Below are 19,087 nucleotides of genomic sequence, written 5' to 3'. Positions count from 1 at the left end.
TTATTAGAGTATAGAAATGCAACTGACTTTTGTAAGCTGACTTTGTACCCTGCAACTTTGCTGTAGTTGTTGCTTGTTTCTAATAGTTTTCCTATGGATTCTTTAGGGTTTTATATATATAAAATCATATCATCTGAAAACAGCAAGAGTTTGACTTCTTCCTTGCCAATTTGGATTCCTTTTCTTTCTTTCTCTTGCCTAATTGCTCTGGCCAAAACCTCCAGGACTACGTGGAATAAGAGTGGTGAGAGTGGGCACCATTGTCTCGTTCCTGTTCTCAGAGGAATGTCTTTCAGTTTTTCCCCATTGAGTATGATGTTGGCTGTGGGTTTGTCATATATGGCCTTTATTATGTTGAGGTACTTTCCTTCACTACCCATTTTATTGAGAGTTTTTATCATAAATGGATGTTGGCTCTAGTTAAATGCTTTCTCTGCATCTCTTGAGATGATCATGTGGTTTTTATTCCTCATTTTGTTAATGTGTATCATATTGATTGATTTGCAGGTGTTGAACCATCCCTGCATCCCTGGAATAAATCCCACTTGATCATGTTGTATTATCCTTTTAATGTGATGCTGTATTTGGTTTACCAATGTTTTGTTGAGGATTCTTCGTCTATGTTCATCAGCAATATTGGCCTGTAATTTTCCTTCTTTGTGTTGTCTTTGTCTGGCTTTGGGATCAGGGTGATATTGGCCTCATAAAATGTGTTAGGAAGTATTTCATCATCTTCAATTTTTTGGAATAGTTTGAGAAGGATAGGTATTAAATCTTCTTTGAGTGTTTGGTAGAATTCTCCAGAGAAGCCATCTGGTCCTGGACTTTTATTTTTTGGAAGACTTTTGATTACTGTTTCAATCTCTTTACTTGTGATTGGTATATTCAGATTCTCTGTTTCTTCTTGGTTCAGTTTGGGAGGTTGTATGAGTCTAAGAATTTATCCATTTCTTCCAGATTGTCCAATTTGTTGGCATATGGTTTTTCATAGTATTCTCTTATAATTCTTTGTATTTCTGTGGTATCCATTGTAATTTCTCCTCTTTCACTTCTAATTTTATTTGAGCCTTCTCTCTTTTTTTTAAATTAGTGAGTCTGGCCAAGGGTTTGTCAATTTTGTTTTTCTTCTCAAAGAACTAGGTCTTAGTTTCATTGATCCTGTCTACTGTTTTTTTGGTTTCAATTCATTTATTTCTGCTCTAATTTTTATTATTTCCCTCCTTTTGCTGACTTTGGGCCTTTTTTGTTCTTCTTTTTCTAATTCTGTTAGGCGTAATTTGATTGCTTATTTGAGATTTTTCTTATTGGTTAAGGTGGGCCTATATTGCCATGAATTTCCCTCTCAGGACCACTTTTGCTGCATTCCATGTGAGTTGGTATCGTGTATTTTCATTTTTATTTGTCTCCAGTTGTTTTTTGATTTCTCCTTTAATTTCTTCAATGATCCATTGGTTGCTCAGTAGGTTGTTGTTTAGTCTCTGCATGTTTATCTCTTTCCCAGCTTTTTTCTTGTAGTTGATTTCTAGTTTTATAGTATTATGGTTGGAAAAGATGCTTGATATGATTTCGATCTTCTTAAATTTATTGAGGCTTGCCTTATTTCCCAACATGTGGTCCTTCTTTGAGAATGTTCCACGTGCACCTGAGAAGAATGTGTATTCTGCTGGCTTTTGGGTGGAGTGTTCTATATATATCTATTAAGTCTGTCTGGTCTGTAATTCATTTAGTTCCACTATTTCCTTGTTGAGCTTCTCTCTGGATGGTCTATCCATTGATGAAAGTGGGGTGTTAACATCACCTGCTATTACTGTGTTGCTGTTAATGTCTCCTTTTAGGTCAGTTAATAGGTGCTTTATGTACTTTGGTGCTCCTGGGTTACATACACATATGTGTTAAATCCTTTTGGTGGAGTGTCCCTTTTGTTGTTATATACTGCCCTTCTTTGTCTCCCATTGCCTTTTTTTTTTTTTTGGGTGAGGAAGATTGGCCCTGAGCTAATGTCCATGCCAGTCTTCCTCTTTTGTATATGGGATGCCACCATATCATGGCTTGATGGGCAATGTGTAGGTCCACGCCCAAGATCTGAACCCATGAACCCTAGGCCTCCAAATCAGAGCACGTGAACTTAACCACTACATTACCAGGCTGGCCCCATCTCATTGTCTTTTTTATCTTGAAGTCTACTTTGTCTGCTGTAAATATGGCAACACCTGCTTTCTTTTGTTTGCCATTGGTTTGGAGTATTGTCTTCCATCCTTTTACTCTAAGCTTGTTTGTCTTTAGAACTGAGACGTGTTTCCTGGAGGCAGCATATTGTTGGGTCTTGTTTTCTAATTCATCCAGCTATTCTATGTCTTTTGATTGGGGAATTTAATCCATTTGCATTTAGAGTGATTACTGATATATGAGGGCTTAATGCTGCCATTTTATCACTTGTTTCCCAGTTGTTCTGTATTTCCCTTTTTCTTATCCCGTGTATTTCAGACGGATGATTCAGTTTGGTGGCTCTCTATGATGGTTTTCTCAGTTTTCTGCTTATTTATCATTTGTGTCTCAGTTGTGATTTTTTTAGTGGTTAACCTGCACTTTGTGTACAAGATCTCATAGATGAGATAGTCCATTTCTGATAGACTCTTATCTCTTTTGACTAAGCAGTTTCCATCCCTTTCCCCTTCGCCTTCTGCATTATTGTTGTCACAACTTGTTCCATTTTGTGTTGTGAGTTTGTGGTTAAAATGATGAGACTATATTTATTCTTGATATTTTCCTTCCCTTCATCTTTAATGTTATGCTAATCTGTTCTGATAAAGAGTTGCAATTTTCTGATTTTGTCTGCCTGTTTATCTCCTTGCTGAAGGCTGTGTAAACCCTTTCTTCTTCTTTTCAGGTATGAAGGCCTTCTTGATCAAATCTTGTAGGGGGCCTTGTGGCAATGAACTCCCTGAGCTTTTGTTTATCTGGGAAAGATTTTATTTCTCCATGATATCTGAAGGATATGTTTGCTGGATAGAGTATTCTTGGCTTAGAGTTTTTGTCTTTCAGAATTTTTAATATATCATTCCAGTCTCTCCTAGCCTGTAAGGTTTCTGCTGAGAAATCCAATTAAAGCCTGGTGGGGTTTCCTTTGTAGGTGATTTTCTTCTGCTTTACTGTCCTTAGTATTTTTTCCGTGCCATTAAGTTTTGCCAGTTTTACTAATCCATGCCTTGGAGAAAGTCTTTTTACATTGATGCAATTAGGAGTTCTCTTAGCTTCTTTTACTTCTAATTCCAGCTCTTTCCCCAGGGTTGGGAAGTTTTCAGCTATTATTTCTTTGAACAAGTTTTGTGCTCCATTCTCCTTCTCTTCTCCCTCTGGAATACCTGTATTTCTGTTCACTAAATTGCTAATTTTATCCTCCGTAATATCAGCTCTGTCATTCAAGGTCTCCAAATTTTTCTTTATCTCATTTATTGTGTTTTCATCTCCAACATTTCTGATCGTTTTTTTCTTTATAGTTTCAATCTCTTTTGTGAAGAATTCTCTCCGTTCATTAATTTTGTTCCTGATTTCATTGAACGGTCTTTCTGAGTTCTCATAACTTATTGAGTATTTTATGATGGCCATTTTGAATTCTCTGTCATTTAGATTGTAGACTTCTGTGCCTTCAGGATTGCTTTCTGAGTATTTGTCTTTTTCCTTCTGGTCAGGAGTATTAATATACTTCATACCATTCAATGGGGTGGATTTGTGCATTTGCATACTGATAGTATCTGGTCATACATTCCACCTGCCACCACTGGAGAGGGGGCAGCACCTGTGTAATCTGAGCCCACCGTGATCCCTGTCAGCCCTGCTTGTCCGAGCCTGGGCCACTTGTTGGGACTGCAGAGGCCCTGTGGACTCTCCCACCAGACAAGAAAGCGATTATGCAGGAGCTCAGGGCTGCTGCCTGCTCCCACAGTCCCACTGAGTTGCAGTCCACCCCTTGGGGCTGCAGTGGTACTATGGGCATTCAAGGCAGCTGGGAATTTGTTTGCCTGGGTGCACAGCTCCACTGCCATCTGCTCCTAGGTCACACCAGCCATTAGTGCTTTGTGGGCAGGGCCTCCCCACTGGGTCTGAGCCTAGCCATTCCCTGGGACTGCAGTGGCTCTGGGCTCTCCCACCAGACGAGAAAGCGATCGTGCGGGGGCTCAGGGCTGCCATCACCTGTTCCTGTGGTCACGCCGAGGCACGCTCCCACCCTTGGGGCTGCAGCAGTACTATGGGCCTCCAGCTGGGAGAGCAGCTGCATGCGTGTACAGGTCTGCTGGGGGACCAGAAGAGTACTCACCTATCTCCACCACCTCTCCAGGGGTAGTCCATCCCCCTTCAAATGTATAGCTGCGCAGGTCTCTCAGGCATCCTGAGGTGCTGTGTGGGTATCTTCTGCTGATCAATGAATGACCATTTAGTTGTAGTTCGAAGAGGGAGAGACAAAGGGAACAGCTCACTCCACCATGATGCCGATGTCACTCCTAATTTTCTTTTGGAATCTGCCTAAGGTTTCTCCCAGCTGATGATGAAAAACTAAAACCACTTGTCATTTAAGTGCAGCATCTCAACACCTGAGTCTCAGTTGAGTTGTGCCGATAATGATACTATTTTCCTAAATTCAGAAACTCACCCTATTAAGGGAGAAAACCTGATATCAATTTTTAAAAAACAGTGGGGTGAGAGGAAGCATGACACTGGTTACTGGGGACACTAATTTGTGTTCCCTTTCTAGAGGAGACTGTGTTTTTCATTCCTTCACTTGTCGAACCTTCTCTTCATCCTCAGGAGTTGTGAACAGATGTGTCTACAGCACAACCAAGGCAGCCGTGATTGGCCTCACAAAGTCCGTGGCTGCAGACTTCATCCAGCAGGGGATCAGGTGCAACTGTGTGTGTCCAGGTGAGTTAGGCTCCACAGGGCTATGAAATTGTCCTTTGTGACATCCCACTTGCCACTGTGAGAGAGATCTCCATAAGCTTGTTTACTACCTGTTACTGTGGCCTGTCATTGGGACAAGTTCAAAAGGGAAAGAGTCCCATCCTGTTAAGGTAACAGTCTAACAGTCAGTTGGGAGAGAGATCCTAAGTCATCAGGAATAAGCCACTGAGGCAAACAGTTTACATGCTGCTCATGCACGTGGCGGCAATTCTAAACCACTGGGTTAAGAGACATGAGTCACCAGGGCTTACTGTTTTGGAAGCAGACCAGGGATGACTGTGTCGGGGGGAAGATGAAAAGTAGCCCATGCTCACAGGACAGCGGAAGAAAGTAAGAGGAGCCTCCCAGAACACAGGGGCTCTGCCGTGGAAATCACCTGGGTTGGCCCAGGGATAAAAAGGAGGGATTAATACCTTCCTTGATGCTATACAAAGTGAGTCAGCAAACTATGGCCTGCAGGCCAAATCCAGCCCACCGCCTATTTTGTAAATATAGTTTTATTGGAACACATCCACACCCAGTTTGCTTCTTGTATTGGCAATGACTGCTTTCATCCTACAACAGCAGAGTTGAAAACAAATGGTTCTTAACACCAAGAATATTTACTGTTTGGCTCTTCACCCAAATGTGCTGACCGCTCATAAAAGAAAGGAGAAAAGCAGAACTTATTAGTAGCAAGGACATTCAATGTGTCCAAACTAAAGCATTCAATAACCTATTTCTTAGGAATGACTTCTCATTTTCTTAATATCTGTAGGTGTGTCTATTAATTAGATATGCCCTTTCACCTGGTTCCACTGACCAAAATGAATATAGGCTACCTAAGAAGAATTACTAACTTCCTCTCTGGAAAGAAATGAAATGAACATCCAGGATCCAGGTTTTTCTCAGTAGTTCACAGCTGGTGTGGGGATTGAGGAGGGGAAGCATTGCAGTTCCCTGTGGGACCTTTCACGACCTGGAGGGTATGCTAGGATCTGGGGGGGAGTTGACGGGGAATAGGCTGGACAGCCCCACAGGAGATTCTGATGTAATCCAGCCTGGTCTCCCCTCAGGTTGAAAACCACTGATTTATTAAAGAGGGAAGACGACTATATACCTTTTGTTGACACAGAATAACCAATAACCATTTTATAGATAAGAAAGATAAGGTGCGTTTTACTTGAATCAGGCAGTCTCTACAAAGGAAGAAAGCGTTCCAGAGAGGCATGGTTTTCAGTACAGTTTTATACCTTTTTAGAACACAGAACATCCATAAAACACACCCAGGATACATATTCATCAAAGTTTCAGAGAGATACTCAGTTGCAAATTAGCAAGCAGGTCAACATGACCCTGATGTCAGGAAGGGGAACTTATCTTTAAAGAGTTCTGATACTGGTGGGCACAGGAGGGGAAGTGTGCATCCTTATCTTCAAAGAGTGCCTTCTTTTACTTTGAGATAATGCATAATGCCCTCTTTAATGGTTAAGGCAGATGTTTGATAGGCTATAAGTCAGGTGTCTTTAGTTCAAGCCAAATCAGTTTTAAACCAAAATAGCTACCCCATATACCTCAATATGTGAAAATTTCTTGTCACTTTCAAGCTACAGCATTCCCCTTATGGAGGTGTTGTGTATAATTTTTCTTGGACTAAAAAGGTAAACATCGGTAACACTAAGAAACAGGAGGATACAGAAGAGACAGTTTCACTTGGTTTTAACATACAAACTGGTGATACCTGAGCCTAGCTGTTCTTGGTACCATTTACCCGGTGGAATAAATGGCAAAATGATTTGGAAAATGTGATTGTTTTAGCAGCTAGCCTTTTCAGAAGATTGGAAAATATGTTATCAAATTCTCTGGGACAAGGAACTAGCTGTGACTCACTGACCCAGTCCCAGAAGGAAACATGATGGGGAATGAGTGTGTGTGGGATGGTGCTGATGGCTGTAGAGTCACAGCTGGTCAGCACGACTTGGGTAGACAGTAGCATGGTGTGTCAGCCTGTGCCATGGACACAGCAGAGTCAGGTGACAGTGGAATGAAGCAGAAGGCATAGGCTTGATCCACAGCTCTCATTTAATGGCCATTCATACTGGCCACATGTAAGATGTGACGCTCATTTTCCTCAGTGGGAGGAAGCTGTAGAAGCTGTAAGGATTTTGAGGAGAGTGTTAGAGAAGCTCAAGGCATCTTGAGCACACTGCTGGTGAAATTTTGGACTTTAAGGAGGCTGTTGATGAGAGAAGTAAGCAAAATGTTGTCTGAGGGGCTGGCCCCGTGGCCGAGTGGTTAAGTTCGCGAGCTCCGCTGCAGGCGGCCCAGTGTTTCGTTGGTTCGAATCCTGGGCACAGACATGGCACTGCTCATCAGACCACGCTGAGGCAGCGTCCCACATACCACAACTAGAAGGACCCACAACGAAGAATATACAACTATGTACCGGGGGGCTTTGGGGAGAAAAAGGAAAAAAATAAAATCTTTAAAAAAAAAAATGTTGTCTGAAACTGGATACAAGGGGGTCTTTGTTATGTGGTTTCAGAAATTTTATCAGCACTATTGGCTGCAGTGACATGGAAGGTATAAAATGTTTCTAATGAACCAGGCAATGTAGCGAAGGCAATTTCATCCCAGAGTGGGGAGAGTGCCGCCCCTCCGAGTAAAATGTGAGAGGAGAAAGAAGCTAAAGAAAGGGTTCTTAGACAGAAAAGTGTCAGAAAGTGCAAATTTTGAAGCTTCCCAGCCTCTCCAGAGAAATGGCAAATGGTCATAAATTTAAGGAATTATTTCTGAGCAGACCTCAAATCTGCAGTGCTGTGAGGAGCCCGCTCTAAAGATGGACCTGAAGGATGACTGCAGATCATTTTCCGTGACCGTAGGAAGACCGTGTGGCCTCCTGGAGTACTGTCAGTCAGAAAGAGGCTTCCTGAGAATTTACAGGTTACATACGTTAACAAAAAAAGTCTGGGGAACTTGCTCTGTAGGAAGGTGAACTAAGTGGGGTTGTAAAAATTTTAGTGTCATTCTTATTTTTCTTTTTTTAAGTAAAATATTGTAAATTATATTTTTCAATGAAAAACATGAAACAATGTTAAAATAGGAATTTGAAGCCAATGAAAACTGGCAAGATAATGAGGAAAATTTAGAACCAAGGACTGTGACAAGCATGGAGCTGTCCCTGAGGATTCAGAGTGAACGTGACAGCAAAGAATGGTTTTGAGATCATTGAGACAATGTGGGTCCTTGTACTGGTAAAGAATTGTGTGATATTACCTAGCCCTCAGGGTTGTTGTGAGGATTACTGAGATAATACCTGTAAAACTGCATACAGTCCATAAAGTATCATGTCAGTGTAATGCGACTAAAATGCTGGTGTTTCACTCAGAGTCCCTGCCTAGTGTCATAGTGAATTGTAGTCTGTGCTTTTAAAAATCATGGAAATGCTGTTAAAGAAGTTATAAGCCTATGAAATAAAAGGGCAGGCAGAAGAGGTGAAATTGCTGTTCCAAGTTATGGACAGGATTTCTCTGGTACCTGTATCCTACGGAAAGGAAGTTTAAAGTTGAGTTGCCAATTTCTTTTTCAGTCTAAGTAAGTAACCAAGCTGAATGTCACCCTTTGATTTAGGAACCGTTGATACCCCATCTCTGCAAGAAAGAATACAAGCCAGACCAAACCCTGAAGAGGTATGTCTCCTATATTAAATGTGTTTAAATCTTTTAGTTAAAAAAAATGCCCTCTTCCTTACGCAGAGTAGACAAATGCATAGAGACAGAAAGTAGAAGGGTAGTAGCCGGGCCTGGGGGAGGGGCCTGGGGAGTTAGTGTTTAGTAGGCATAGAGTTTCAGCTTTGCAAGATGAAGAGACTTCTGGAGATTGGTTGCACAACAGTGTGAATGCACTTCATGCTACTGAACTGTACACTTAAAAATGGTTAAGATGATAAATTTTATATTATGTATATTTCACCACATTTTCAGAAAAATTTAAAAACCCTCTACTTTAAGATTAACTTCCTGATCTGTCACAGTGTCTGTAGGTTTTAGTATAACACAAATAGTTTGAGCAGCGTAGGAGTCACCATAGTCCTGCGTGGCCCACAGTTAATAATATTAATGATACTCTCATGTATCATGCGTGAATAATCGAGGCAGCAGGCCAGTGGCCTCTGTAGATCTCTCTTGCTTTGCCTCCTGAAGGTGCTGCCAGTGAGTTCATACTTTAGCTCACACCACTGATGTCTGGTGTGGTGTCTGGTCACAGGCACGGAGCGACTTCCTGAAGAGACAGAGGACGGGAAGATTTGCAACCGCAGAAGAAATAGCCCTGCTCTGCGTGTACCTGGCTTCTGATGAAGTAAGCGCTATTCTTCCCAGGGAGGTCATTATTCTCAATCACATTGGCCCGCTATTTTTGCTCATCAAGTAATGTCATTTTACAGAGTTACAGCATATGATCGTTAAGTTGCTGCATTTACGAGGTAGGGATAAGTTCTGATTTAATTTGCTCAAAGAAAGACCACTTTGATCTGAGCCACTAACTCTTCCTCATTCAAGTTTATATGTCACCAAATCTTGTAGCAAATAAAATGGAGGATGGAAAAAAATTAAATCACTCAATTTTATGAGAAACAGTTACTTTCAAAAATTACAGTTGGGGAAGCCTTGATTAAGTGTAAATCAAACGAACCTCCAAAATCATGAGAGCTTCAGGTGAAATGGGGAGAGAGTTAACCAGATATAATTGTGTCCAGGAGACACAGAATTGGCATCTGGTGTTCTTAGTTTTACTGGAAACTTATTTAGAAGAATCCCACTGACTCTTTTCCTATGAATTTTTACTGTTTGTCATCATATATGGAAATTCCTAATTCTGTCTCTTTCCACTTTGCATCTATTTAGTAACCAGTTTCTTCCTTTTTTTTTTTTTTGAGGAAGATTAGCCCTGAGCTAACTACTGCCAGTCCTTCTGTTTTTTGCTGAGGAAGCCTGGCCCTGAGCTAACATCCGTGCCCATCTTCCTCTACTTTATATATGTGGGACACCTGCCACAGCATGGCATGCCAAGCGGTACCATGTCCACACCCAGGATTCAAACCAGCGAATCCCGGGCCGCTGAGAAGCGGAATGTGCGAACTTAACCACTGCGCCACCGGGCCAGCCCCCCAGTTTCTTCCTTAATGGCTATTGTATATTTTTAAATGGCTTACAACTGTGAAGGCAGAAACTACATTTATAAGGAATAGAGCACAAGAATATCCCCCTATGTTATGTCTTGAAATGTTACATGCCCTGGAAACTAACGTGTGAGCAGAAAGAAGGAAAAGGGAGCAGGCAGGAGAGAGGTGTGTCACTGGCCACTTAGCTCCTCTTTACAGTGATTTGGTGCACATGAGGTGGTTGATGAATGTGGCAGATAGAAGGGTTGAAATGTTTTAGTGACAGAGCAGTTACTACTTGTCAGAACTATTACAACAGCTGTTAATAGCTGGGGAAATTGCTAGGCATTTGATTAATGGAGCATACATTGGCTTTTGTGATTTCTCTGAATCTATATCTTCAGAAGAGCTCACTTGATTTTGAGGTACTGCTGATAAGCTAAATTGTCCTTGTTTAGCCAGAACTTAAGTTACCAAATATTTAGAAATGTTCTGGCTTGAAATGTGCAACAAAAGGACCATTGGCCTTTTAGAGGAGACCAGAGGAGTCCATATATAAAACAGAGAACTTGCCTTTTTAAAAAAACTTGAGGGAATTGGGGTTGTTTCTTGATAAACTGATTTATCTGCTTTATATGATCCGTTTTCATATATTGAACTTGGGGCCAGCCTGGTGGCGCAGCAGTTAAGTTTGCAGTCTGCACTTTGGTGGCTAGGGGTTCACTGGTTTGGATCCCAGGTGTGGACCTATGCACCGCTTGTCAAGCCATGCTATGGCAGGCATCCCACATATAAAGTAGAAGAAGATGGGCATGGATGTTAGCTCAGGGCCAGTCTTCCTCAGCAAAAAAAAAAAAAAAAAAAAGAGGACGATTGGCAGTAGATCTTAGCATAGGGCTACTCTTCCTAAAAAAAAAAAAATTCTGTTCTCCTATTATGATGTCTTTCCTTCTTGCCTCTTCCATCGTCTCAGGCTTTAGATGAGTTTAAAACTAAGAACACAAATTTGAGTCTTTATTATCCATGTTTAAGTTAAAAGACTGTTAAACCTCTACCACAAGGATCACTTCACCTTGAATTCTTTAGAAAATGAAAAATTCTGTGGGGAAAAAACAGTAATATTTTTAACTCCTTTAGTTTTACACAGATTTAGATGTCTGAAGTTAGTATAGAATATTTTTTTGTAGTTCAATAGATAATTATTAGTATTCACATAAATTTTAAAAACACATTTAGCATGCTCCAGTTCGTGGAATTACCTGTGTATGTTGACCAACTAAATATACACCATCTTTTAAAACAATTCTATTTGTAAATTGACACCACCACTTTATGACTGACACACTTGATTATGTTCAAAAGTTTATTAGTGGCATAAAACTCAGCTAGTTTAGAATAGTTCTGAGTCTCAAAATTAAAGTGTACTATTTTAGCCTCGACTTTATCCTAATTTGGAGAATGGGTATATATCACCAAACTGCTTAATTTTCTGATTCTGAGACCAAATACCTAATAGCCCCTGCGTAGAATGTGATACATGCTCAAACACCAGCTAGAGGCCACTTAGCTCTGGATCACAAGAACACTCAGAAGTTTTAAATCACCCGAAACTTAATTCTAATTTTCCTAAATTCTGTTTGTTAAGTGAAGTTTCCTGTTACCAGGAGAGTAAATTGTTTAGTTATCTCAGTCATACAAAAATTGAAGAAACACAACCTGTGTTAAACCTGGCTAATTGTTGGGTCTCCTTGTGTTTATCACTACAGTCTGCCTACATCACAGGTAATCCTGTCATCATTGATGGAGGCTGGAGCTTGTGATTCAGGATCTCCTTGCTGGGAAGGCAGGCCCTTCCTATACACTGTAAACCCGGCTATGAAGAAAACTCACTCATCATCTCTTTCCTATTAATGGAATATTAATGAAAACAAGCCCTTTTTAAGGATGTCATTGTTCACAAGAATTTGATTCTTTAAATATATTAATCTCTTTTGAAATCATTGTAGCTTAATAACATCACTGCAAAAGAATAGTTTTTAAAATAAGCCTCAATTTGTAAGCATATAAAATTAAAATATGAAGGAAAAAAGTAAGTTTTTTAAAAGAAAAGTGTATTCATTTCTATTTCCCAATATTCAGATGTTTTTGTTCAGGTCTGCATTGGTCTGTATGTGGATACTAATTTAAAATTTTTACACCGTTATAAATGAACAGCAAAGGTAGGAAGGAGTTTGGCTTCACTAACTTATGTTAAAAGAACTATAGACTATTCAGAACTATATGTTGGTCTGTTATATAAAATAAAAATAATCATCAGGTGTTTATACTTAATGGATGTTAGCACTTGGAATTAAGTACTATTTTCTTAGTCTAACTAAAAGATCTTTATTAAAATAAACAATGACATTTGACATGAGCCTAAGAAACATAATAGTTAACTAACGCAGTGATGCAGGCTTGGCGAGCCGAGGAGTCAAAAGAAAGATTTCTTGGACTCTCGAGGTCTGGCAGAAGTGCTCTTTTATTAAGAGAATAGCATGGAGTAGCATGGGGACAGGACCCATGGACAGTGAAGAGCTGCAGGCATGGGGACAGGACCCAGGGGCGGTGAAGAGCTGCAGCATGGGGACAGGACCCAGGGGCGGTGAAGGGCTGCAATGGGTTGAGGGTAGGGCTAAATTTATAAGGCATAGGTATGTGAGTTATTTCTTTACAAGACAAAGGAAAGATCATGAAAAAAATGTTAAAATGGTGTCTTTGCAGGTGGCGTCTGGTTATTGGGTGGTCCTAGAACTTTGGGTAAGAATCAGATCAATGAGGTCAGGATGTCCTGTGCTTCCCGGAGGATGATGTAGATCGGTATGTAGGCCAGGACGCCTTGGGCTTCTCTCCAGCGGGCAGCCTTGATCTGCATCAGCAGTATCATCAGTTTGAGGGATATTTTTTAGATTAAGTATAGATTTCTTCACCAAATTCCAGGATAACAGACAGGAGGATATAAAACTTAGAAATAGTCTCTGGATAAATAAATATAAATGAATCATATAACAGGAAACAAAACTAAAGAAAATAAAAGTTCCAAGAAAAAGTTCAAGTAAATTCATGTATGAGAGAGTACTAGGAAGTTTTTTCTTGTTCTTTTAGTTTTAGCGTTTTGTGTTTGTTTTTTATTTGTAGCTACCTCAAAAGACCAAATGGTATGATGCACATATAGATAATAAATGAGCAGTCTTTTCTCTTAGAATGTTAATTAATATTAACAAGGAAATTTTTAATGGACAATGAAAGGATAACATTTTGTTATAATAATTGCAGTGGATTCTAACATTAACTCATGACCCTCAGGGTCAGTTCTCTCAGAGCTAACTGTGAACTATAAAACAGTGTCAACAATAAAAGTAAACTGGAGCCCAAAAGTTCATGTTCTCTAAAGTAAGGTTAATTAATCAGGTTGATGGATCAATGAGGAGCATATGACTGAAAGAAAAGGAAAAATACATTTCACTCCTGTGGTAAGAGGAAGCTGGATGTCACCAGAAGCCTTTCAAGCTTTAGGGAGGAAGAGTCAGTGTAGGAAAATAACCATTGTAGACGGCCTGAGCCAGGTCATGGGACGGGACTTGGGTTCCTCCATCCTGTCCACAAAGGAGCACCTGAGAGACGAGGAGGAGCGGCTCCTGTCTGCTGGGGATGGTCCTGGACACTGTCTGTCTCGCCTGAACAGCGGTGATTAAAACTGGCAGTTGCTTAAAGGAGTAAAAAACAGGTAAGAAATTCTTTATTTCTGAAGGACATGGAAATGCCCCGGAAGGGGCGCGCGCCCAGGCTCACACTCGGGTGGCGGGGTCGATCAGGGAAGGCAGACCCGAAGCGGAAGGGAGGGGAGGGGAGGGGAGGGACGCGGGCTGCCGCCGGCACCGCAGCATCCACGCGGGCCAGCGGGAGGCTCGAGCCAACACGCGGCCGAGGGGACGAGCCGCCCGCCACGCCGCTCGCTGCAAGGGTCCTGTTCTCGCGGCGCCTCGGAGAAGACGCGCCGCGGTGCGCCCGGAGCGCGCGACGGCCCGGCCCGGGAACCGGGCTCCCCGCCGCGGGCTGCCGGCCCGCCCTCCCCGCGCGGCCTCGCCCGACCCTTCCCGCCGGCTCCCCGCCCGCACAGCGCCTAAGGCCGCCAGCGCCGCGCCGCCGAGCCCCGGACCCGTGGAGGCCGCGGGCCCGCCCGGGTCTCCCGCGCCGAGAGGGCGGGGCGCCGCCTGGGGCGATGCGTGCGGGCGCCCGCCCGGTCGTCCCTGGGCCGCGGCGCAGCCGGGTCCCCCGCGGGCCCGCCCGTCCCTGAGCCGCGGCGCAGCCGGGCCCCCCGCGGGCCGCGAGCTGGGCCCCCGAGACACCAGGGTAAGCGGAACCGGCGGGGCCTCAGGGCTTGCGGGCCGGGGGCGCGGAGGCGGGCGCGGCCCTGGGGTGCGTGGCTGTGTGCGCGCTCACTTGTTAGTTGTTGCTGCCGTGGGTTTCTCTCGTTTATTTTAGTTCTTAAAACAACCGGAGGGTGTGGCTCCTGTGGGCCGAGGTGCCGCTGCGCCCAGACGCCGCCGCTGGAGCCGGCACCACTGTCGAGTTGGGGGCGGCCGTGCTGCCCGGGCCTCCCGCGGGGGCGTCAGCGGCCCTGCAGCCGGCGGTGCGGGCTCTGCCGCCGGGGCTGCGTGCGCGCTGCGGGGCGCGGAGAGATGCTCCTCTGCCTTCTGGCTCTTCTGGCCGCTCTATGATCAGATCGCCACGAGAGACTCTAACGGGAGAAGGAAAGCCTAATAGCGTGTGTACACGAGAGAAACCCAGGAAAACAAGTAACTTGCCAAAATGGCCGAGGCCCTCGCCTTAAATGCCATCCTCAGCTGAAGACAAAAGATGTTGGGGGTGGGGAGAGCCAGGGGCTTCAGAGGGTAGGAAGGCAGTTCACAGGTAGGAGAAAAGGAGCAAACATTTGGAAAACAAGTGTTTGGCCACGCAGAAACAGAAGACAGAGGGGAGCCCAGCAAACAGGCTTTTCTAGGCTCCTCCCGCTCTACTGCCTCGTTCTTGTCACACCAAGGTGACATAGCTCGCTTCCTGAGACAGGTTTTTGTATCACTTTTAGGCGCTTAAAGTGAAGGTAACAAGAAAAACCTCTGAGTCTTTTTTTTCTTACAAATAATCCTAAAATAATGTTCATGTTGAAAGAACACATTTTGGGGTCACACATTTTGTTCCGCTTCAGTACACTCTGATGCTTGCACAACAAAATTGCCCGAGAACGCATTTCTCAGAGCTATCAACATGTCAAGTGACTGTACTTCCCAGGCAGCAGCCTGTTATCTCACCCTAGAAGCTGGTGTACTTGTTGCCCTAGAAGATTAACAGCAGGAAGCCGCATTTCCTTTAGCCTCCGGTCAAGAAATGGATAACATGAGTGGATAGAGAGAGGCAGATACCCTACTGAGACAAGTCAACCTCTGTTTCCACTGAAAGACTAAAAGCCCTTTTCAACCCCACTCCATCTCTCTAATGGGGCCTCCGCCTGAAGTTATTGCTGCTACAAAGTGCTCTCGTGAAATTCTAGTTTACTGTTTCTCTCCAAGTCAAGAATGTAACGTTTCAATTCAGCAAGTACCCGTGTGTCTTCTCTGGGCCACGCAGGCATGGGGACAGGAGATACAAATATGAATTAAATAAAGTTTCTGCCATTCAGTAACTCAAAATCCAATGGATCAGAATATACCTAACAAAAAATTAGGTAGTGGATTCATGGTATGCTAATGATGTGAGCAAAGTGACTGAATCGCATAATATATTTTCCAGCATATTTTGCCTGTATTTTTATTTTTTAATTTTTTCCTTTTTTTAGGATTTCCCTAGAAGGCATTGTAGAATAAGTGGGAAAAGGTCGATGATGTAGGTCTGAGCCCTGGGGCCTACACCAAAAGTTGCTATCCTGGATGTGGAAGTTTGGCCCTCACATCCATTCCTGCTTGCTTCTTGTATGCCTCTTTGTACAGGCGAAACTGGAAAGCTAAAGTATTTCCTAGACTCCCTCGCAGGTAGAGTTCTGGATGTAAAATTAGCGTCTGGCAAGTAGATGACTTGCCTGAGATTTCGAAGGCAGGGATGAGGCAGAGGCATCTCCCTGCTATTTTTGGCGAATTTCTGTTGACAAGGACGGTGCAGGAGATGCGAGTGTCCAGTCTCCAGAACTGTGGGTGTTGGGAGGGCCTTACAGCAGCAGGGACAGCCAGGTCAGCGTTGTCGTGTTGAAGCACCAGCTCTCTGGCTGTCCGGAGGTGGTTGAGGGAGGTGGGAAACATCTTCTGTGTTCTCTGTCCAGGCAGCTTCCAGATCCCAGCCTCTCTGGGTCTCAGCTACAGTGTTGTTCTTGAACGCTGTAGTCCCTGTGGGGTCTCCTGATTGAGGCAAAAATAGTACATTCCCCAGTGGTTCAGTTACTAGTGTTCTAGAAGTCCTTCCTGGAGGCCCAGCGTAGACCCTGCTCTCTAGCCTTTTCAACAGTTCACTCAATTCCCTGTAGAATCTCTTTCTGCTTAAAATACCTGGAGTGGTTTCTATTTTCTGCGCTGACTCATTAATATGTTTGCTCTGTAGCCTCCAAGAGTCATCTAAACCTAATCTCTTCAGTTTCTTTTGATGGGAAGTGAAGACATGAGATGAGGCCCAGGGGCCTGCAGTGATCTGATGCCTTCAGCTGGGCTGTGCCCTCACCGGGTGCTGCAGACCCCACATTGAGTTTATCCCTGAAGGTATTTGAGTTTGTTACGCATAGACTAGATTATCTCTGACATCTCTTGCTGTACAAATATAATGTAAACGCCTTCTTCATTTAAAACATTTACAGAATGTATTCTGTAACAAGAAATTGTTGAGTATCTGGTTCATGCCCAACTGTTTCCTAGTCCTATTGATAATTGATAGGCTGCTCACAGACCCCAATGATAGAACAGATGTTTCCTCTAGGGGAAAGGGTTTACATCTTTTGCACACAAAGCCTAGGAACACAGTATGTGGGGAATGGAGCTGCCTGTATATGCACTTGTGTGAGGCGGTGGTGTTCTCAGTGTTTTTAGAGTCATGTATCCTGCATGTTAAAGAAAGCACAATTATGATAAGTTCTAAAGAGTTTTTAACAGCTTTATAAAGTTATTAAAGATATCTTGTTGATATCATAAAAGCTCTTTGCCTTTTTCGAAATCCATTCCTTTATTTTTCTGTGGTTTACATGAAGGACTGAAAGGTTTGAATTTACCAGTGTCCCTTCAGCACATGTATGCTTTCTTCTCAGGGAAAATCCTATAAAAGGAGGAGAAAGCATTGAGGGGACTATTTTGGGACTGCATGATGTACTTAGTACTTTTTTAAGATTTTCTGTGACATAGGCATTTTCACCATTTTACTGATGAAGAAACTTATCTGTACTGGTTAAGTAACTTGCCCCAAATGGCCCAACTAGGAGGCAGTGACACAGGATTTACAGTAAGGATTAATCCCATTGTCCTCTAACCACTCCGCATCTTGCCGTTTATGGTGTAGTTGATGCAGATATACACAGAGTTCCCTACAGACACATTCTCTTTCACCTCTCATCCTTTAATCCTGTGGTTTCTCTGCCTGTACTGGTCTTTATTTTCTTCACAAGAGTGGGTCCTCTTTCAAGGCTTGACCCCAGCCAAGTAGGCAATACCTCCTTTCTCCATTTAACTATGTGACTGTACTTCTCACATCACAATTAAATTACCTTGAGGTAACACTAGCTGCTATAACAGATAAACTCAAAATCTCAGTAACAACACAGAGGCAGCTTATTTCTCCCTCATGGAAAGTTCAATCAGGTGTTCAGCTAGTGGCCTTCTACTCAGTGATTCAGGAACCCACACTCTTTTTATATTATGGCTGTGCCATCCCCTAAGACCGTCGAGTCCTTAGTTTCCAGGCAATGGACAGGAAAAGAGAGGGTATGTGGAAGACTGCATGAGAGGTTTCTTACAAGTGAAGAGTAGAAGTAGCAGACATTGTTCATGCCCACGTCCTGTGGCCAGAGCTCAGTAACATGCCACACTGACTTGCAAGAGAGGCTAGGAAATGTCAAATACCTGTGTGCGCAGGCAGCAGGGGAAACTGGTTTGATGAACACATATCAGTCTCTGTGCCTCCCTTAAAGAATAGAGACTGCATCTCAGTCATCTTGGTATCTTATCCAGTGAAAGTCTGATGAACGTCACTGATTTTGAAGTGATGGGGTTGCTGTCTTATGTGCCCCAAATTGAAACTTACTACATTCTATTATGGTTGCTTAAGGAATGATCTGTCATTCTCTGATTAGGTTTTAACCTCTGAGTAGAGGAACTATGTCAGACTGTTTACTTTTGAATCCCCAGCACAAGGACTAGAACATAGCAAGAGCTTAATAGATGTTTGTCAAATAAGTGAGTGAGTCCTCAGAGAGAAGAAAGAGGGACAGAGCTAGTCTATGTGGAGTTAGGAAATACTAATTGACAAGGTGACTTGTAAGTTAAATGTTGAATGACTGATAGAATTTTACCAAGTAGAGAGAGCAAAAAGGAAGTGCAGGCAGGGATGGTAGTGGTGTTGTGTTACTGTTTTGTTTGTTTCATGGGTAGAAATTTAGAAAACAATCACATGTTTATAAGCCCAATTTTTTTTAATTCGATATTCAAATATTACAAATGAACTTCAGGGATGGGGAGGGAAAATATACAACTTTACAATGTATATGATCTCTATTGACTAAAAGGGTGGTCCTAAAAACCTTGGTATTGGTCTTTAGCTACTAAAATTGTTATTTTCGGTTTATTTGTTGAGATATATCAATACAAAGGCAGTGTTCTGGTTGTGTGTCCTCTGAAGATTTTGCACCATGTCAAGAAGCTAGGGAGATAGATATGTGTGAGCCAAAGGTCCCTCATCACTGCTCCTCATCAGAACTTCTCAGAG

At 42.8% G+C, this 19,087-nt stretch overlaps 2 pseudogenes; both read left to right on the top strand.

The window, feature by feature from the left end:
- LOC139044107 (dehydrogenase/reductase SDR family member 6-like) overlaps positions 1–13,184 on the top strand; it is a 28,305-nt pseudogene extending 15,121 nt beyond the window's left edge.
- A 1,165-nt stretch (positions 13,185–14,349) lies between these two features.
- The window catches only part of LOC139044109 (sodium/hydrogen exchanger 9B2-like), a 51,424-nt pseudogene continuing 46,686 nt past the window's right edge, over positions 14,350–19,087 (top strand).

The sequence above is a fragment of the Equus asinus genome, unplaced genomic scaffold (genome assembly GCF_041296235.1).
Source record: "Equus asinus isolate D_3611 breed Donkey unplaced genomic scaffold, EquAss-T2T_v2 contig_591, whole genome shotgun sequence".
Classification (NCBI taxonomy): domain Eukaryota; kingdom Metazoa; phylum Chordata; class Mammalia; order Perissodactyla; family Equidae; genus Equus; species Equus asinus.
This window is presented reverse-complemented; position numbering and strand designations above follow the sequence as displayed.